Below are 22,324 nucleotides of genomic sequence, written 5' to 3' on the forward strand. Positions count from 1 at the left end.
TCTTCTTGGGCTTCCGTGCCAGCATCTCTATCTGGTTCCTCCCTTCCATCCTGGCTGTGCCTCACAGTCTCCTGTGATCCCTTTCCTCTCCTCGCCAGGCTATCCTTAGTCCCCTTCTTTTTTCTACACGCAGAGTTTCTTTGTAGGTGATCTCATGCCATGGCTCCAAGTAGACAGACTTGAGTAGACAGACAACTCTAAACTGTAATCTCTAGCCTGACCCCTTTGTATACTTAATACATTTAAAATCAAATGTACGTTATGCAAAACCATTGCTTCCAACATCCAAATTGCCTGCACCTCCACTCCCTAAGCCTTCCCCATCTGAAAGTACAACTGTCCCTTAGCGATCCTAATTCTCACATGCCTTCTTGCCTCCTATATATAATCCACTAACCTGTGGGCTATACCTTCCTGATACACCTTGAACCTGATCACTACTCAGCGTCTGAAGTAAGATAACCCTGCCATCAGTCTCTCTTGCAACAGCCACCCCTGGACAGCTCAGCCTTCCCGTGTGCTCTGCTAGGGTCTGTCATCCATGCAGCTGCGACACTGTTCCTTCTCAAATATACCTCAGATTGTATCACACGCCTTCCTGAAACCCTCCAATAATTTCCCAGGGACTACAGAATAAAATCCAAATTTGTCTCCTTGGCTTAGAAGGCCCATATGAACTGGCTCCTGCCCACCTTGCCTGCTACTCTGCCCTTTCCCTTCAAGGGTCCAGAGATGGCCCACAAATGTGCCAAGCTTATTCTATTTCTCCAGCCCTTGCACTGTGGCTCTTCCCGCTTGAAATGCACTTGACCTCATCTCCTAATGGCTGCCCACTTCTAGCCATTTAGGTCTCAGTTGGAATGTCGCCTCCTCAGGAATTGCCCTCTAGACTCTGGTTCTACCATATGGTTTTCTTCATGAGACTAACACATTATCTTTTCAACAGTTTGTCTCCCCCCTCCCTAAATAGTGAGCTCCATGAGGCTAGGCACACTGTTTGCTCTTGTTCTGAGCCATATCCTCCCAGTGTCTACAGCTCAGCTGATACAGCCCTGAACCCTGAATGCAGGAGAGCAAAGCAGAACTGAACATTGTGTGTGGTCTCCTGGGACTCTGTGGCATTTCCAAGACTTTTGCTCAATAGTTCTTAATATTTTAAGGCCTGGTGTGATGGCTCACACCTGTAATCCTAGCACTCTGGGAGGCCGAGGTGGGCAGCCTCCCTGAGTTCAGGAGTTTAAGAGCAGCCTGAGCTAAAGTGAGACCCTATCTCTAAAAACAAAAACAAACAAACAAACAAAAACACGGGTGTTGTGGTGGGTGCCTATAGTCCCAACTACTTGGGAGGCTGAGGCAAGAGGATCACTTGAGCCCAAGAGTTTGAGGCTGCTGTGAGCTATGATGCCATGGCACTCTACTGAGAATGACAAAGTAAGACTCTGTCTCAAAGAAACAAAACAAAACAAAACAATAGTTCTTAATATTTTATTTGGTTGAAGACTCATTTGAGAATTGGACAGAAACTCAGGCCTACCCATAGAAAAATGGCATAAAACTATATCTTACTAATTTCAAGCAATTCATGAACTATCTGAATTCTGTCCATAAAGCCTAGGTCAAGGGCAGCTGCTTCTACATTTTAAGGCACCAACTTTATATGAGGTCTGATTTCATTTCTATCCCATGGCTTTTGTTTCCTTAATTTGGGAATCAGTCTTTCCATTCGTTTCCATTGCTTTCTTCTGGCTTGACCTTAGCAGAACAAAGAGCGGAGGGAGGGAGGAAGGAAAACTCTTTTGGATGAATAAACAAGAATTAAAAGATAAAGGGTTAAATAAAGATCTGTGCATGTGAGACATTAAAAGATGTGAAACATCTCTTATTGCCTAGAGTGGAATTTCATGTGGTGTGGTATGGTCTGCAGCAGGCAATGGGAAGGGAGGAATACTTCAGGAATACTCCCTAGAGAAATATTCTAGGTATTTCCAAGTATTGGAGCTAACATAGGGACTTTGTGGTTTTCAATAAAAATTGTAAGAAACAAGGTAGTTTGGGGGTAGCAAGTGAATGACATTCACCAAGTAGTCACTGAGGGCTGAACCCGTACCAGTTGCCAGGCTGGCTGGACATGGGGAGTATGAAGGGGTGATAGAGAAGGGCCCGGCCTCAGCAGGGCTGTTAACCTGGAAGAGACAAATGAGTACAATCCTTACGGCTGGGAGGAAAGTGAGGAAAGAAATAAAGAGGCTGCCGTGAAGGAGAGTCACAGGAAACGCTTACTTTAAATAGCATGGTCAGGAAACGCCATTTCCAGGAAGTGACATTTACAGGAAGACAGAAAGATGAGAAAGGGCTGGCCGGCCATCGGCAGAGGAAAGCCAGGTGTTCCAGATGGAGGAGACAGGGGACAGAGATGTCAGGCTTCACGTGTCCTCCATTGGAAATGTGGCATCATGTGTCCTCCAAACGCTCAAAGGAGGGAGCAGCTGGGTATATTGGAGAAGCAAAAAGGTGGCTACCATGCTTGAAGCCTGGAAAATGGGTGGAGGCGACATTACTGGGAAAGAAAGTCCATCCTCTGGAGTATTTTCAGACCCATTAGGAACAACTGATCCTGGGGAGGTGTCTGTCAAGAGCTATGGAGGCCAGTCAGTGTGTCCAGGCAGCTCCTGCCTTCCTTATACATTTCCTCCCCTCTTGTCTGGGAAATAGGACCCTACAGGATGAGCAAGGCGGCCTCCCTTCTGGCTAATGTTCAAGAACGTGAGGTCGTGGGAAGGAAGCTGAGCTTCCACAGGATCCCTTATTACCCTTACAGCGAGGAGGTGACACTATCTCCAATCTTACTACAAAGACAGGATGAGCTGCCTTTCAGCTTCAAATGTCTTACGGCATTGCCGTTTTTGTTACGTTTTGTTGGTTATTTCTTGAGACTGTCTAGAGCCCACCACTGTGGGTACTCATACTACTACACTCCTTAATCTTTAAACAAAAGTCTTTGTTCACCAGGAAGGGCATCCAGTCTGCTGTTTGGTTTATGCCCCTCCCATTCTCAATCCAAAGCCAGAGTTTTGTTAAGACCTTGGACAGAGGAAGCTGAAGAACATGAGTAGGTGGGTGACAGCATCTTCAGCCTTAAATCATACATTAAGACCTTTCCTCCTCAGTCTGACACCACGGATGTCTTTTTGGACAAGATTCCAGTTGGCTGTCAAACCAGAATGGCAGCATTTCCAATGGAGGACACGTGAAGCCAAAGTTATTCTCAATAGCAATGATTAAGACTTATAGGTTTTCGGGTGGCACCTGTGGCTCAAGGAGTAGGGCGCCGGTCCCATATGCCAGAGGTGGCAGGTTCAAACCCAGCCCCGGCCACAAAAAAAAAAAAAAAAAAAAAAAAGACTTACAGGTTTTCATGTCTATAAATTTCATTTAATCCTCAGAACTGTTCTAACATGTATTATTAGTCCCATGTTATAGAAACTGGGGCTCATAGAATTTAGATGACTTACCCATAGTAATATGAGTGCTGAGCAACAGGCTGGAGCCAAGTCCTACTTGATTTCAGACACCACACTGTGCAGAGGAGTGAAAACCTCCCGGTCACTATGCCAATGGGCGACACCTTTCCCAGGTTACCCCAGAGTCTATTAGCTACTGCTAACACTTTGGGGCTTAGTCTAGTTTAGCTATACCCTTTACCAAATCTTATGCTACGTGGCTCCTCCTGTTATTTCCAGTGATCGTTCTCTTTAAAATATTGGCTGGCTGTGTATGTTTACATGCCAGGCACTGTGCTAGGAACACAGTGGTATGTAGTAAGAGAAAGGTGTCTCATGGAGCTTATAGTCTTCTGTATGTAGAGGGATCAGGCAGTAAAATAAAAAACTAATATATTTACTTGTAAACCATGATATATGCCATGAAAGAAACAGTGAGCTGAGAGCATATTATAGGGGAGAAGAGGAAAATTATCGGACAATAAAGTCCAAAAAAGCCATGCTCAGGCTGCCTGTACAGAGTGCTGTGCCACGCTGAAAGTTGACAATTTTGGTGAAAGTTTTAAAACCCGTGCCTACAAGTCACTTTCCAGATAGTAAAGTCTAGATTATCCCATTAAACCCCATTTCAAACCCCCTTGGCTAACTACAACAAACATAAAAATTCCTGTCATTGTCTCCAAGGCCAGAAGGGGTAGCCACAGATGAAAAAGTTAGCTCGGTAGGTATTTCAGGGAATAATCTGAAGTGGACCTCCCTGCATCTTTGATCATGATACTAAAACTGGTTATTTAAAAGAAAATATGAAAAAAAAAAAAACCCAACACATAAGAGGCAAATTCATGTGGCATTTTGAATATTTTTTAAAAAACAAAAAAAAAATTTTTAAAAACACCATTGGTTTTTAGAATCTGCATTTTTATAAGGGTGTCAGGGGTACATAGAGAGAATTCTTAGAGTTGAGATATTTATTTTTGCGGCTCAACTACTTTTCTCTATTAAAGTGGAGAGGAATGAATGAAATATTTCAAAGCTACTCTTTGGCTTTTTCTAATGTGGGTCCAGCTCCAAGAACATCCTTGAGGGTGTCCATGGCAGAGTAAACCGAGAGAAAGGGACAGGCGGGTGGGGGGTAAGGAGGGAGAGAAAAGGACATGAGGAAGGAAGAGACTGGGGAAGAAACTTGTAAGTGGTCATCCCAGGTAGCCCGAGGCAGGTTGTGGTTTAAGCCAACAGTTTGGGGACTCTGGTCTAACTTCATTCCTACCGGCCTGGGTCACACAGCTCTACTGTGGGGGCCACACTACAGGGCAGAGAAGGGAATACTGGAACAAGAGCTGGGGACTGAGCTCTTGTCCTACATCTGTCACCACGTTGACTTTAAAGGAATAACTTCCTGAACGTGGCTCTCAGATTTCAGTGAGCAGGCTGCCACTCCAGCATCCGCTAAGACCCCTCTGAGTATGAATGTTTTGTAAAACTACACCCTGGGATCTCCCACCGAAATCCCTTCTCAAAAGAAAGTTCATTTGCCTTGTGAATCTGACTCATGATCCATCTGTCCCCTGCTGGGGACAGCCCTTGAATTTACTGCAGACATTCGAGGTGCCAGGCACTGAATCAAATCTGGAAATATCTCATCCCGCAGAACTCTTCCTATTACCTCTATGAGGTTGTAGTTTTTCTTGTAAAAAAAACCCTGTTCTGTACCTTAGCTTTGGTATTTCATTGTTTCCCTTCTGAGTTTATAGGGACTATAAAATAGGTTCACAAAACCTTCCACAATCTCTAAACCACAATTTTGTCTAAGTTGAAAGGGGAAAAAAAAAAAGTTTGGCAAAGAGCCCAACTCGTTCTAGGTATTTGCCTAGCGGGGCGGCTAGCTGAAAAGTTACATACTAGTTAAGAATTAAACCCCTTCTGTCAGACTATTAGTCTCCAAAAGAAAAATGCTTTGAATGGAGAAACAGAAGTAAAACGGGGCTACGAATGCTGCTGTCCGTACTGAAAACCAACTGTGTGCCAGAGATTCTGCTAATTTGGTAGACAGTGTTGATATCAAAACTCACAATACCTCAGTAAGAAAGATTTTATTATTCTCAAGTTAATAGAAAGATGATCTACAACTCAGAGATGTTAGTTAAGTTGCTCTATATCACACAACTAATAAATACTAAAGCCAAACTAGACACAGGTCTGCCTGATTCATAAACCAGCGTACTTCTGGGGATATCTCAAGCACCTATTTGAGTTCTTATCATGGCAGTTACTACAAAATGGTATGGTCTTACTTAATCCTTCTAACAACCCCAATGCAGGAAACACTATTATTCCCAATTTATCTGAGGAAATGAGCAGTGGTTTAAGTAACACGTCCAAGGCCACACTCTTGGGGAGGCCCAGTTTTTCTGATTTAAGAGCCCATGCTTGAAAACACTCTAAATCACCTCTGAATTTCTTTCTTTTTTTTTTGAGACAGAGTTTCACTATGTTGCCCTTGGTAGAGTGCCATGTTGTCATAGCTCACAGCAACCTCAAACTCTTGGGCTCAAGCGATTCTCTTGCCTTAGCCTCCTGCGTAGCTGGGACTACAGGTGCCCGCCACAATGCCCCGCTATTTTTAGAGATGAGGTCTCGCTCTGGCTCAGGCTGGTTTTGAAACTGTTAGTTTAAGCAATCCACCCACCTCAATCTCCCAAGTGGTAGGATTAGGCATGAGCCGCCATGACTTGCTTCCCTCTGAATTTCTGACTTGAGTCTGGCACTTGGCACATTAGGGATAATTTTCTTGACGTTGATACTTTCAGCCACCTTTACTGGCTGAATATTAGACATGCTGACAATAACCTTATCTAATTCCTCCCCTCTCCTCTGCAGGAGTTGGTGACTCTATCAGCAGTTTCTAGTTTTATGCCTTCATTTAAGTTTAGAGAGAAAGATAAACATTCCCAATCAAGTTGGAGCACAGTTCAAATGGGTGCTAAATGTGCAGGTTCAGCTGCCTCTGGACCCAGACAGAAACTCTATTCTCCAGCCAATCTTCTCCCAAACATGTACCAGGAACAATGGAGTATGAATAGGAAAAAGTGTGTGAATGGTTCAGGGTAGCCCTGTCACCAGTAGCTAGAACAGACTCAAGACTATATTCTCCTATCGTGCCTCAAGAGCATCATCTGTACACACAAATGTCAGAATTATAAGGAAAATATAGAATACAGGCTTTATTTGTAGCCCACACTAGTGTGTATACATTAGGTTCAAGAATGGTCTTTGTATTATTGTTTGTAAGAACAAAAGGAATGGAACACCCTGATCACCCAACAGCAGGGAAAGAATTAATCACATTATGGGTCTTTCATAGAATAGGATACTGTGTGGCCCTTAAAAAAGACATCAAGGAACAAAAAGATGCTCATGCTATAGTCTTAATTTTATAATTTTAAAACCTGTCATTTTTTCTAGAGCCTCTGTAGTATAGCAGTTAAAATTAAAGTCTACAGAGTCACACTTTCTAGCTTTAAATCTGAGTTCTGCCTCTTTTAGTGTGACTTTTTTTTTTTGTTTGAGACAGTCCCACTCTGTTGCTCTGGGTAGAGTGCTGTAGCACCAGAGCTCACAGTAACGTCAAACTCTTGGGCTCAAGAGATTTTCTTGCCTCAACCTCGCGAGTAGCTACAGGTGGGCACCACTATGTCCAGCTAATGTTTCAATTGTTAGTAGAGATGGGGTCTTGCTCTTGCTCAGGCTGGTCTCAAATGCTTAAGTTCAACCAATCCACCTGTCTCAGCCTCCCAGAATGCTGGGATTATAGATGTGAGCTGCTGCGCCTAGCCTCGTGTACATTTTGACACGCGAGTGTGCAGTGTGTGTCTCAGTTCCATCACCCTGTACAGCGGATTCTTACTCTTAGAGGTGTTAAAAAATAAATCAATACAGGTAACAAGTTGAGAACGGTACATAGCTCACAGTAAACACTCAAGAAATGTTTGGTCTTTTTAAAAACAGAATGTGTACATGCTTATATGAATAGCAAAAAAAAAAAATCTGGAAAGCACCAAGGTGTTAACAGTAGACCTCTCTGTGCCATATAATATTAAGATGTGTAATATTTTTCTTTTTTCCCTACTGTTTGCTTAGCTGCATTTCTATTTTTCCATAATAAAAAGTAGGCTTGGGGTTTATTTTTACTAAGAAAGAAAATCACATTTTTTAAAAAAAATTCTAAGCTTTGATCAGAAAAAGCAATCTCTTCAAACTTGTTTTTAAAAAGAGCAGTGGGTGAGGCCAGGTAATTACGAAACTACATCTACCAATTCTGGAGAAACTACATCGTGTTTCTTGGTCTTTTCTAGTTTGGTGGCCTAATAGCAAGAAAGAATTTGCACCTCAGTACCTTGGTTCTGAGGTTGGACGGGCAGGGCTGGGGAAAGGAAGAGACAGAGAGAGATGGGAGAACCTGATTTCATTCGTAGCAATCCACTTAGTTTAAAATGTCAGGAAGTTTAGTGGATTAAGGGTATTACAGTTGCTATTCATAAAGGTGTTTTGTTAGAAATTTTAAATAGCAATCTGGTGAAATAAGCCTTATACAGCCTTAAATGAAATCCTATTACAGTACTTAAAGTTTCCTAGAGGAAAAAAAAAAAAAGACCCCCAGGTATTAATTTACCTAAAGAGCAGCTGCCTGGAAGATATGTAATGTATCCTATGTAGCCAATGCTATAAAATAGATTACCAGTCACAGAACTTGGGGGTTTGAGCCCAGATCACCCGGCAGGAGAACTGCAATTAAGCAGTAATGAGGGGCATGTCTGCATTCTGATAAGAGCCACAGCTGTACATATATTATAGACTTGGTTGGTTCAAAAAAAATCCAAGGACATTTAAAGCTGCTGGAATCCAAGAGGCAGAGACAGAGGCGTGTTTATAGATTTCAAAATCCACAAATGAAAAAAAAAAAACAAGAAAGAAAGAAAAAAGGGCCTGCCACACTTATCTCTCAAAGGCATCTGGGATGGGAAGGTCGTGTCAAACTCCAGGAAGAAAAGGAGACTCACTCTTACTAATCCCCTGTTCTGGTGGCAGGCTCTGCTGTTTGAGCCAATCAACCTAAGTGTTCTTGTTCTTAGTCTTGATCCATGGGGGCAGACAATCTTGCAAATGAGGCTCTAAATCAAAGGTCTGCAAAACAAATTCCATTCTTTCCCACTGCTTCTTATGAGATCATACAAGGTGTCTCAAGAGAAAAGCTGTCTTCACAATTAGGGTGAGATGGGGTCAGGGTGAGAACTCTTACAGAATAGGAGAGGGCTGGCGTTTGAAGGAGGTAGACTTGGGAGGGAATTCTGGCTCCACTAACAAGCTGCACTGTATGAACTGAAGCTAGCCCACCTGTCTGAGCAGTTTCCACATTTAGCCTGGGTAATAAGGAAACAATTGTGAGACAGGTCCTCACCCTCAAGATTCTTAGAGTACAGCTCAAGGGACAGGCTAGTAGCAAGCATTTATAATATATGTTTGGGGCTATAATACAGAAAAGTTTGGGATACTGTGGGAGTAATAGGAGAGATAATCTAGCTTCTGGTGAGGGAGGGGTTCCTAGAGGAGGTGACATTTAACATGCACCCTGAAAGGATGGGTAAGGTGGAGGGAATGCTAGAAGGTAAAGGCTAGAACGGTGAAAGGATGGTTCCATTCAGTGTGGTTGGTGGGGTTGGGGGGAAGGTATGGTAAGAAATAATGGGAGCCAGATCTCATAATAAGCCTAGTAAGAGACTTTTAAACCTTATCCCAAGGAGGGATTGGGAGCTTATAGGCATTCACTGCTTTTGGAAATGCTATGAGCAGAGGAATGCAGACATACCAAAGTAAAATTACCCTAGCTATTTCCCAATTCAGAAATCTCACTCTGATGTTTGCATTTTATCTTATTTCTTTGACAAAGTCAGCATTTGTTAAGTGATAGGTCCACCCCCATAGAAAGGTGTAAGCCACAACACTGTGGTACAGCTCATCTGTCATAGGTCCTAGATCCTCAGTTCAGACACGTATTGTATTTTTGACAATCAAATGTCATATTTTAGAGAGGGTTGGTTACCTGGTAAACTCAGGTCACCCCTGAGATGTTTCGATCTGGAAAGAAACTCAGGAGCCATTTGGCTCAGAGAGAGGAGAGGCGAGGAGAAGTGACTTGCCAGAGGACGCAGAGTTTAGTAGCAGATCCAAGGTTAACCCCTCAGTTCTCCAACGTCCAATCTGTGCCTTTGCTTTACACCTACCTTCATCTCTACTCGGAATCCCAAATTCCCACTCCAAGGTCATAAAAGTCTCACTGACACCTGGGTAGCCACATGGGCACATGTCATTTGCCAGCAAACACTATAGAAAGTGGTGGTGGCACAGGGTGGGAGTGATAAGAAGGAAAAGTAGCGGAATCTTATTCATTAAAGAAAAAAAAGGCAGTAACACAGCAGTCGAGGAAAAGAATCAATGCTATTTAAGCAAAGCACTTTAAGGTAACGAAAAATGCTTCCAGCATTATCCTATTTCAAAACATTTATCAGATTCCAGGGAAATTAAGCATGTACAGGCATACACACCACTTTGTGCAAATGGTTTATCTAGCAAAAAAAAAGGCCAAAAAAAAGAGCTGAAGAACTTCAATTTTCAGCTGCCAAAAAGATCAAAGACACAAGCAGCAGAAAAAGAAATACACAAGTCTAAATTTAGTAGTCATCTCCCCCAAGAGATTTCCAAAATCTGTTGGCTGCTGCCCTGGACACAGCTTTGGTGTGAATGATCTTCATCTGAGCCTCTATCCTGAGGGTCAATCTGAAGATGCTGATTGCAAGCAGGCTTTCTCCCTTGTGTCCCTGAAATTCTATGCCAGGGGCTGGGGAAAGCTCTCCAGAAGTTTTCAGAACTCAAGAGAAAAGTCAAGGTAAGAGAGAAAAGTCAGAGAGAGATGAAGACAGGCATTCCTACGTGCACACACCCTGACTGATTGAAGCTTAAAACACACAGGCTGAGGTGAGAGTTCTGAACTCCTTGGGGTTCCGCCCCCCTGCCTCCACAAAACAGGGCTCCCCTATTCACTGGTCTCACAAGATTTGCACAAGAAGTATAATAAAGTTCTTCTCCTATTTTGTGGAAATAAAATATTTTTACAAATCCTCAACAGCACCTTAGAACAAAGGCTCCAAAGTGTGGGCTGGGGAGAGGGCAGTTCCTCTACTGCTGGCTGAGCTTGGAAAGCGATCACAGCAGAAGCCCCAGCGTGGTGGCAGTTAAGCCTCCTGGTACCCACCTCTCCTGCCGTAGCTGCTGATCAATGGGCACCCACACCAGGCTTGACACAGACAAATAATTAGTTTGGGTTACCTTTCAAAGGAGAGCTGATTTCCTCAAGGACTGGCTTTCGTCCCCCAGCCAACCTGTCAAACCTATCTCCTCCTGGTGACCCGGGTGCGCGGCACATGAATACATTCTGCCGGCTAAATTTAGATTTTGAGAGCCTTTTCCAACCTGTCATTTTGCTCTGCAGAAAAGTATATCAGTTTCTTCAGTGAAAATAATACTGGCACCCCAGTGAACGTGGAGAGACAAAGGACAAAGCAACCCCACGAGGGGACTGAAAGGTGTACCCATCCCTGCTCTGCACTGCCAGGAGAAATTCTGCTCACACGTCCTGTGCGTGTGCACAGCAAGCCTCATTCCAAAACTTCCAGGGAAAGCAGTGCCGTTTTACTTAAAAATCGTATTCCAGAAAGTTTACGTCTACAAAGAATGTACTAATGCCTCCTATAAGACAGGAAGAAAATGATCTTTGTAGACCATGCTTTCAGTTTCAGCTCTACTTCTAACTACTTGCAAATTATTTTCCCTCTTTATACCTTGGTCCCCTTATCTTTTTTTTTTTTTTTTTTAGAAAGTGTCTTATTCTGTTGCCCAGGCTAGCGTGCCACAGTGTCAGCCTAGCTCACAGTTGCCCCAAACTCCTGAGTTCAGCAACCCTTGTGCTTCAGCTTCCTGAACAGCTGTGACTACAGGGGCCTACCACAAGACCCCACTAATTTTTCTATTTTTAGTAGAGACAGGGTCTCACTGTTGCTCAGGCTGGTCTGGAACTCCTAAGCCCAAGGGATCCTCCGGCTTGTGCCTCCCGAGTGCTAGGTTTACAGGTGTGAGCCCCTATGCCTGGCCCCCTCATCTCACTGTCATGAGGACTAAATTAGTAAAGTCAGACCAAGGGCCTGGCTCCCAGTATGCTATACACTACAGGATATGTTAGCTGCTGTGGCTACTACTACCATTATCCCAGCTTCTCCACCATCTGACCTCAGGCAAGTTCACCTCTGTGAGCCACATTTTAGTTTCCCCGATTTGAACAGTAAAGATCACACCAGCCTTGCAGGAGGGCAGCAGGATAAAATGAGATGAAACACTTTGAGCACTGAGCCCACCGTCTGGCACACTGACGTGCTCAGAAACGTCAGTTCCCTTTCCCTGTGTACCTCTCCTTATTAAAAATCTCTCATTCCACCTGGGACTCATTTCCTTTTGTTCTGTTTTTAAAGAATGGTAAAACTAAGCAGAGCCACTAGGAATTGAAAGTGTTCACAAACATTTATTGAACTTCTATCATGTGACAGTTATTCCCCAGGCCTTGGCTTTAAAGTATTAGACAGAGAGGGTCTCTACTGTCAAAGAGCTTGTGGTCTAGTGAGAATGAGCCAGGAGACATTTCTGCCCTGGCCTGGAGCTGAACCTTCCTTCCAAATAATAGCTATCATTTATTGGGATTATCACAGGTAAACCTCACAACTCAGCCAAGAAGGACCTCTAACTATTTGCCCTAACTTACCCTAAGGCATCACATAGTAATTGGCTGGGCTGGGATTGGAGAGCCTTTGCTCTTAACCACTGTGCTATGTTGCTTTGGGTTCAAGGTCTTGCATCAAAGGAAGCATTAAAAGAAAGACAGATGAGAAACCCCCAACTCCTCACAGCACATCTGGCAGTATCTAGACCTAGAGCCATGGCCAGTGCAGTCCATGATGGGGACTTAATGCTTATAATATGAAAAGCAGCCCAGTGGGCTTAGATGCCATCTTCTTTTAGTGCCACCTTACGTTACACTAGGGCACTGGCAGCGAGACGGAATTTATGAGAATGGCAAGGCTGAGCCCCTCTTAGAAGGGTGTTTTGAAAGAATTAACTGTAACCTGATCAGAACATCAAAACCATCCAGCATCAGAGACCACTGCTTTATGTTCCATTAGCACCAGGTGGTCACTTCCTCAGTGGCAGCAGCGAAAACCAGAGGGCTGCCCTGGTCAGAGCCCCACACTAGCAATCCCACCAGGCTCCTAGTAGTGCAGCAAGCTTCTCAGCCATACAGTGACTTACTGCAGTGAGGAAAGGGGAGACCAGGACTTCAGAGGCCTGTTTGACAGGAGGGAAGGCCAAAGCACAAAGGTGTGGATGATACTAGAAACAACAGCTCTGAAAGGGAAGGTTCCTCCTGAGGAACCTTCAGCCCATCAGGCTCACTCTTCTAATTGTCCTGGTGAATACACAAAAGGAACACATTAGGCCTTCTGCAGTGATGTGGATGGGAACGTAGGGCCAGTGTAGCCACAACTCCTGCTGGGAATCACAGGCAGGCTTCTGGATGACCTGGAAGTGTCTCCACCCTTACAGTTCGAAGAGCCCTGATATATTAGACCCAATTTTGAAAGGTTCCAAGGGTTCACTAGCAAACAAGTTTGGTGGTTCATCAGCCTGGATGGAATTCTCTTAGATGTTTTCTTCTCAGAAATTCCTGTCCTTACATGATCCCTCCATACTCTCTAGTAGTGACAAGTCATTATTATTAATAATAATATGATAAAACCACAGAAAAGAAAATCCAAATCCAATGAACAGAAGGGTTGTTTTTCTTACTGAGCATAGGAGCAGTGGATGCTAACAATTAAAGACGGCCAGCAACAAGGGGGGCCCTTGTTCTCATCTAGGCTGTCAGGAGCGAGCGGGGCATGCCCACAGCCTGCTTAGGCCTTTCTGTAACACTGGGAAGAGTGTGTGCAGGTAGGTGGGTGTGAATCCCTTACCAACAGGGCCCAGCTGCCTCTTCCTGGAGAGAAAACAGGCAGAGCAGATATGATTCTTTTACCTGATGGACTCAAATAGAATTTAAAGAGGGAAGTGGGTTTATAAGGGGTGTCCAACCTTTTTTTTTGTTGTTGCACTTTAGAAGAATAAATGTTGTCTTGGGCCGCATGGTAAATACACAAGCACTAAGAAAGCTGATTAGCAAATAAAAGGTCTGTGCCTACTTCTGTGATATCCAATACCACCTCCCAAAATCAACATGCAGCCTGCAGGTGACAGGTTGGACACCCCTGGTTTGGGTAGGAAGGAGCTAAGGAAATTTTGCCCCAAAACATGACTTCTTGGTATAATAAGTATTTATAATATTCAAATAAGAATATTTTGAATTAAAGGCCATTCATAATCAGGAGTCATTGGAAGAGGCCTTTCCTCTGTCTGCATAAAACCTGAATAGCCTGACTGGGAATTACAGATGGCTGCTGATTTCCTTATTACACCGCTAACAGATCTGCCCTCAGGGTGTTTGGAGCAGGAGACCTGTCTCTCAGGTTAATCTACAAATCAATCTGTTTTCACCCACACACATCCTCCTCCAGCATCCACTTGCTGCACCAATACTTCCCACATCTCCCCTCTCCCTTCCAAAAGGCGTCTATAAAATTCTCCAACCATCATTGAGACTTTGGGTAATCATTCTTGTGGTTCCCCTGTGCGCATGGTATTTGGAAATAAACTTTCTCTTATTAATCTACCATAATTGTGAGTTGATCTTTCAGCAAACCAAGCAAAGGAAAAGGACAGGTTTTGCTGTGATCTCTTCAGGTAGAACAAAGAGAGGCAAAGTCCCACACTTAGCACTTTTTAGTCATTGACCCCTGAGAGCTGATGAGAATAGAGGGCAATCTTCAAGAATGGAGAGGGTTTGTATTGGAGGGTCAGAGGACCTGGACTCTGGTGTTGTTTCTAGTACTCATTTGCTGCGTGACTCCAGACAAAAGGACTACCCTCTCTGAGTCATCTGCATCATCCAACTTGAGAGTGGTGGTGATAGTTTTCCCCTCATCAAAGGGTATACAAATAAATGTACCATCAATACTGATGTCATCTGAATCCACTCCCATCCATTACTTGCCCAATCTGTTATTCCTAACTTAGCAGGTTGAGACGTAAATTAACATGCAGCATATTTAGAGTGCCTAGCACAGAGGAAGGGAGGGAGGTACCTGTTATTCTCCACTCTCATGACCTCAGAATCCCATATCTCCTCTCTCTGACTTCCCTCCTGAGTTGCAGCAAAGGTCTTGTCCGCTTACTGGGCTCTGACTAGAAGGCTAGTTGCTTAGGACAGAAAGCATTGCTCCAGAGTCCTTCCTCCCAGTTGGTGAAACAGCTGCTGCCCACGCTGGTTTACAGCCCTTTTATAGGTGGGGTGACCTGGTCAGTGGGTGTTTGTGTAGTGTTTAATCATTAGGAGGGGACCAGCTCTAATAGTATGAGCCCCAGGGTATCTGAATAAATAAGTCAGCTATTTGCCTCTGTCTATCGGTGTCTGTATTTAGAAGGCTTCTCTCCAAGGACACAGGGTTGACTTCGGATATGGCCAGTTCCAGGGCAGCTGGCGGAGGTTACTTCCGAAGGGCACAGTGGGACACAGCTACTAGAAGTAGGTTTTGAGTATCAGAGTGGGGCATCTACTGGCCTGGAAAACAAGCAGTCAGCCTTCAAAGAAAGGATTTCCCTTCCCAGAGAACAAAACTCTCCCAACTCTTCTCTTTTCCTCCTCCCTCCCAACACTTGCGCCATCCTATCATCCTCCCCACCAAACCTGGCCTGCTCTTTCTCCTCCTCACCACTTAGAATGCCCACTTCTTGTTTCCTAAGATGCAGCTAAAAGCCTGCCTCCTCCAGGAAGCCTTGTCTGACCTGGCTACAGTGCTGATGTTCTGTCCTCTGAATCCGAAAGCACCAACATCCTCCATCGGCACCATCCTTTCCCTCAGTTGCTCACAACTGATTGCTGAGATATGGCAAGGGCTCCACTCCAGACTCCTGTGACTCCACATCACCCTGCCCACCGTGGGTGACTGAATATTTGTGTCCTCCCAAAATTCATGTTGAAATCTGACCCAACATGATGTTGTTTGGAGATGGGGTGCTTGGGAGGTATTTAGGTCCTGAGGGTAGAGCTCTGATGACTGGGATTAGTGCCCTTATAAAAGGACTCCCCAGCTTGGCACCTGTAATTCAAGCAGCTAAGGCGCCAGCCACATACACCAGAGCTGGCGGGTTCGAATCCAGCCCGGGCCTGTCAAACAACAATGACAACTACAACCAAAAAATACCCATGCATTGTGGCAGGCACCTGTAGTCCCAGCTACTTGGGAGGCTGAGGCAAGAGAATTGCTTAAAACCAGGAGTTGGAGGTTGCTGTGAGTCGTGATGCCACAGCACTCTATCCAGGGTGATAGCTTGAGGCTGTCTCAAAATAAATAAATAAAGGACTCCCCACCTTCCCAGTCTAGCTCATCTTCTTTCTGCCACGTGGAAGAGGGAGGTGCCTGACCATATTGGCACCCTGATCTCACACTTCCAGCTTCCTGAAGTGTGAGAAGAAGAATCTGTTGTGTCATCCACCTGCTCTGTAGTATTTTGTTATAGCAGCCAGAATGAACCAAGACAGGTGGGACAGCGATACCCCAAAATCATCTCAGCTAGGCTTGCACCTGCTAGTTATTTATTTATTGATTGATTGAGACAGAGTCTCATTATGTAGCCCTCAGTAGAGTACAGTGGCGTAAGAGCTCACAGCAAACCTCCAACTCTTGGGCTCAAGCGATTCTCTTGCCTCAGCCTCCCAAGCAGCTGGAACTACAGGCGCCCGCCACAACACCTGGCTATTTTTTGTTTTAGCAGGCCCCTGCTGGGTTTGAACCCACCAGCTCCGATGCATATGGCCGGCGCCCTAACCACTAAGCTACAGGCACCGAGCCAACACCTACTCTTTATTGAAGCCCTGCTCTGTGCCACTCACTGTGTGTAAGGCTGAGCCAGTCCTGATGTTCACAGTGGAAAAGCCAAGGGCTCTGTCTGCGTGGAGCGATCCCACCCACCTGTCTAAAACTGGGGATTAGTTCAGTAAGGGCTGACGCAGCACCTACTATGTGGTGGACAGTACATTATTATGTCCTGGAAACTCAATGATGAACAAGAATTTCTGTTTTCAAGCCTAGCAATTGGGAAAATTTAAAAAAAAAAAATTTCAAGATTTGGTTAGAATTTAAAGATTGCACAGGATACCCTGGAGCTCCAAGGAAGGGAACTGAGTAACTTGAGATGCCTAGGAGGGGGGCACCTCACCTGAATGCAGAGAGAGGAGTGCTATGAGCTGGCAAGGAGAGGTCAGGAGATGGTTTTCCAAGCAGAGGGAATTCTACAGGCAAAGGTACAGAGGCTTACAACCTACACCCACGGAGTATGCCAGGGACAACCAAGAGCCTGGTGCTGCTGAGTTAGACATGTGAGATGGGGCCAGAGTGGTGACAGGGCCAAGTTGGAGCCTTCCCAGGAGTTAGCACTTGATCCTGTAAATAATGTGCAGCCACAAAGGACTTTAAGCAGGCAAGTGACACATGCGGTCAGATCTGTATTTGGGGAGGACTACAGCGGCTGCGCTGGGATGACAGGCTGGGTAACCAGACTGGCATAGCAGGACAGTGGCAGGCAGTGGGAGCAGACAGACCCGTGCTGTGAGGGAGGGGAGGGAGCAGCATCCTCATCCCTGAAGTCGGGGAGCTGACCTCTGTGGCACCAGAGAGGCTGGGTCATTAGCATAACAAGTGCTGCTTGTGTACAGAGGCCTCCCAAGCAGACTTCCTGAGGGGACATTCAAGGCCAGGGCCCACATTAGCTCTGGCAGCTTGCTGGCTCTCCTCACTACCCCTTTATTCCAGACCATTAAGAGCCAGCCCTTTGGGAGGCTTCCTCAGAGCCTTTGTTTAAACTAAGAAGCAAGGACATTTAATTGCCTCAGCCAGACACCCTGCTCCACTCCCCCCACACCTCCCTCCACACCCACTCCCGGTCAGCACCCCAGGCTCCACCCCCTCCCGCAGCTTCGTCCCACAGCTTGTGTCTTGAAACATAATCAGTGAATGTTCTGAGGCCCTCCTCAAATTATGGTTCTGATCTTTGCTTCCAAAAGTGGAGCTGGAATTATAGCTTGGCTCCGCAAGAAGTTCAAATCCACAGGGTCATAAACCCTTTCATGTTCTGTTTCAAGACCTTTACGGGGGATTTTAACAGGTTTGCACCTCTGAGGTTGTTACATGGTGGTTAGCTGGTTCCAAAGACTGGGACCTCCTGCCGGGAGGCAGAGCAAGTTGACTACTTTGGCTTTTGCTCTACTTACCCATTAGGGTCTCAGGCCTTAAGGACTTCTGCTTTTTCTATCAACAGAGTCCCTTAAGGGAAGGAGCAGCAGGGGCTAAGAGCTAAGTGAGACTTCCCCAAGGCAGATTAGAAAGAGAAGGGTGATAGAGGCATGAGGTCACGCAGGCCAGTGGCTGCAGTGCTGGAGCTGGGGCTGAAAGCCACATTTACACCTGGCTCCCTAATTGAGCATTTTAGCCTTTCTGTGCCTCACTCTCCTAATCTGTGAGATGGGCATTACAATCCATCACTACATAAAAATTGCCACCATTGAGCGAAAGCATGTACTAGACCCAGCACTTATGTGAATCTTATGTTCGGCCTTGTCTGATTTCATCTTCACAGCAGCTCAATAAACTAAGTACAGATGAGAACACAGGGCCTTAGGATGATTCACTGACTTCTGTGTAGTGACAAGGCCAAAGCCATATGAACCTGTGGGGTCATATGTCGAAACTGTTTTTCAAAAATGACAGTGGGCTGGCTCAAACTGGACAGGGACCCCCATTTTCTAGGCCCAGGTGATCTCAGAAATGAGCCATTACAAGACCCCCACCCTACATACAAACAGGCCCTTTCCAGGCCGCATTTTCTGGGCTTATGTTAAGGTCACCAAAAAAAGCAGCCCGATCAGTGTCTCATCTGAGTGGTACCTCCTACAGTAGGGAGCACATGCCCTAGAGTTTTTAGAATTTTTTTTTTTTTTTTGAGACAAAGTCTCACTGTGTTGCCCTCAGTAGAGTGCCGTGGTGTCACAGCTCACAGCAACCTCAAACTCTTGGGCCTAAGCAATTTTCTTGCCTCAGCCTCCCAAGTAGACTACAGGTGCCTGCCACAATGCCCGGCTATTTGTTGTTGTTGTTGTTGCAGTTGTCATTGTTGATTTTAGTTGGCCCAGGCAGGTTCAAACCCACTAGCCTTGGTGCTTGTGGCTGGCGCCCCACCTACTGAACTACAGGCGCCACCCGGAATTTTTGTTTATTTTGTGACAGTCTTACTCTGTTACCCTAGGTACAGTGCCATAGTATCATAGCTCATAGCAACCTCAAAGTCTTGGGCTCAAGCGATCCTCTTGCCTCAGCCTTCTGAGCAGCTGGGACTACAGATGCCTACCACTATGCCCAGGTAGGTTTTCTTTAGTAGAGATGTGGTCTCACTCTCGCTCAGGCTGGTCTCGAACTCCTGAGTTCAGGTAATTCCCCCACCTCGGCCAGAATGCTAGGATTATAGGCGTAAGCCATAGTGCCCTACCCATTTTAGGATTATTTTCTGCCTGTAGGCTCCTGGCCATTTGTGACATGTTCTGGACATACATCCCCAACTCCCCACACCTGCCCACAGGATAGGAAAAATAGTATATAAACCTCCAGACAGAAGGCCCACATGGGCTTCCCACTTGGGTACCCCTCTCCATTGGCAGAGGTTCTGTTTCCTTCATTCTCTTATCCATCTCTTTTATCTTTCAATAAACTCTGTCCTTTTGCTTACTTGCATGGTTTGTGCTTTCATTCTTGGAACCCAAGATGGACACAGAAATTCCGGCTATAAAATCATCCAGTTTTGGAGGGAAATTGGTGGGACCACACCTACGGTGTATCTTACAAGGGTATATGTGAAACTTACTCAAGGTAGAATATAAATGCCTTAACACAATAAGAAAATGCCAGGAAGGCTACATTAACCAGTTTGATGAAAATATTTCAAATTGTATATAAAACCAGTGCATGGTACCTCATGATTGCATTAATGTACACAGCTATGATTTAATAAAAAAAAAAAAAATCATCCAGTTTTGCATAAGGGAAGCTCTTGGACTTCAATAAACCCATTTTTTGAAGGCAGTTTGGACCTCAGTGAACTTTCTTTGTGCACTGACTGAGGACCAAGTGGGAGGGTTTGCCATATGCTGCAGCCAGGGTTGATTTACAATTGGCTATCAGAAGGGATTCCAGCTGACTGATGCCCCATGCTGATGGGTCATGGCCCATTCTGGTTGGTTGGTGCTGCCTCCTTCATTCGTTCATGGTATATGAATTTTACACAAGGCATAACACATGAGATCCGATACATATAGTAAAACCTCTATAAGTTGACCACCTAAGGGACTCTAACAAGCAGCTCAACATATAGAGGTGGTTAATGTAAGGACCTATTGTACTGATACATACATGTGGTACATGTCTGGATCTATGAAATTTAGGTCAACTTAAGGAGGTGGTTGATGTAGGGAGGTGGTCAACTATGGAGGGTCTACTGTACTAAGAAGATGACAATGGTTTCCAGTGGAGTAAGTACAACAGGCAGGCTATGAGGTCAACAATGAGCCCAGGAGGCCAGAGAGAAAGAGACAGAGAGAAGAGAAATGGGCAAGGGAGATTTGTGACTGTTTAGAAGGAGTTTGCCAAGACATGCTGGATAGAAAAAGGGGAGAGAAACTCAATGTTCAGTAACTCTTACGACATCCTTACTTAAATACTTATTATGTATTTACGTATTAATACTTAATAAGTATTTAAGTAACATTAAGTAATTAAGTAATGCATAATTACTTAAATAAGTAGCAAGCTTCTGCTACTGTATGTGCCAGGCTCTGTGCAAAGCTTGGGAAAGTTGAGATTAACACAGTGTTTTTTGGTTCCTCTCTTTTACTCTAGAGTGGGAGACCACACTTAGGAGGCTATGGTTCCAAGAGCATGTTAAGTGCTACTGGAGACTAAATGATATTTATAGGGAGACCCTGAGTAGGAGAGAGACCCCCAAAGGATCCTGCCTGGAGCAGGGGGGAAAAGGGGAGAAGGCAGGGATAGAGGCAGCCCTGGAGCGTGAGTTGGGATTTCTCAGGCAAAGGAAGCCAAGAGGCTCTCCTAGATTATTCTGAGACACCACTGGATTGTGGACTAATCAACAGAACAGTGGCAGGCCCTCCCCTTCAGAGAGGGGGCAGTCTGGTGTCTCAGATACAACACTAGCTTTAGCGCCAGACAGACCTCAGTTGGAATCTGAGCTCTGCCATTCACTGCCTGTGTAACCCTGAGCAAGTTACTTAACTCACCAATACCAGGATTCTTTACTTATGAAATGGGGAGGCCAAAGCTAATAGGTAAAGCACCCAGGAGAATACCCAGAACATAGCAGATGTTCAACAAGTGGGAGTTGTTGTTGTTGATAATGAGACTAGGACCACAAATGCCAAACTGCCAGTCCTGAGGCAGAGTCTAAGCAACCTCCCTTGTGTGTCTGTCTCTGGTGTACCCGAGCTCTCAGGGACCCCTTCTTTCCTTAGGATCCCGCCACAAGTGAGAGGCTACCTGGAGATGCACCTCGGCTCCCTGCACAGTGCTCAGCTGACTGACTCCACCTCTGCACTCCGGACAAGGTGACAGAACAGACCCCTGTCTGGATGACAATGCTGTGTGGTTCTGCTGCACATCCCCTTCAGGGTGTCGCCTACTGCACACTTATGGCTGCCCAAAACCCACATCCAGACAATACAAATAAACATGGAGGGAGGATCTTTTTAAGCCTCATTTTTGCCCCTGGGGAAACTGTAGGGGTATAAATCCCTCTGTCCAAATCTCAGGGTAGCTAAAAGGAGCAGCAGCGATAGAAATCCTTGAATTGGGGGCTGAGCCCACTGAGCCATGCAACCACCTCATTTCCTCTAGCTTGCATTTAATCTCCTCCACACAATCCTACAGCATCCCTCAAAGTGTCAGAGTCTCTTCAGATCTCATTTCAGGCAATTTTACAGTACTGAGCACCACCAGTTAATGAGGGAAATAAATCAACATGAGCAGTGGACAAGGGAAAACAACAGGGTGGCAGCCAGAGTGTGCAAAGCCAGCCTCCTCTGCCTGGATTACTAAGACGCAGAAAAACCACAGGGGTCTATGGAAGAAGCTATTCCAGGGAGGAGCTGACGGCAGGCAGACCCTGAAAGTCAACCAGTGTGATCGATATGGCAAGGGGAACTAACTCTGAAGCCTCTGGTGGGGATTAAAAAACAATTAAACGTTCTTAAGAGAAAATATTATACCTGCAGCTTCAAGCATCCCTAAGATCCTCTCAAGTAAGGGATAGAATTCCCTCAGTAACAGCCAAGGCTGGCCTGAGCCTGAGCTGCACTCTCAGGCTTTCCTTTTGCTGAGCCTACCAGATGAGGAAAATGATAGGACACTGCCTAAAAGGCCAGCAGTCCAGGTGTGGTGACCTTGCAAGCCCCTGGGTTGTACTTGGCACTAAGGAGATGCTCACAATTACTCACCTAGCTCCAAACAAGGTTC

General features: G+C 45.2%; 1 protein-coding gene across 4 annotated transcripts in view; it reads right to left on the reverse strand.

Moving 5' to 3' along the window:
• NAV2 (neuron navigator 2) overlaps positions 1–22,324 on the reverse strand; it is a 434,895-nt gene that overhangs the window by 101,130 nt on the left and 311,441 nt on the right. The window lies entirely within an intron of this gene.

Source organism: Nycticebus coucang, chromosome 14 (genome assembly GCF_027406575.1).
Source record: "Nycticebus coucang isolate mNycCou1 chromosome 14, mNycCou1.pri, whole genome shotgun sequence".
Lineage (NCBI taxonomy): Eukaryota > Metazoa > Chordata > Mammalia > Primates > Lorisidae > Nycticebus > Nycticebus coucang.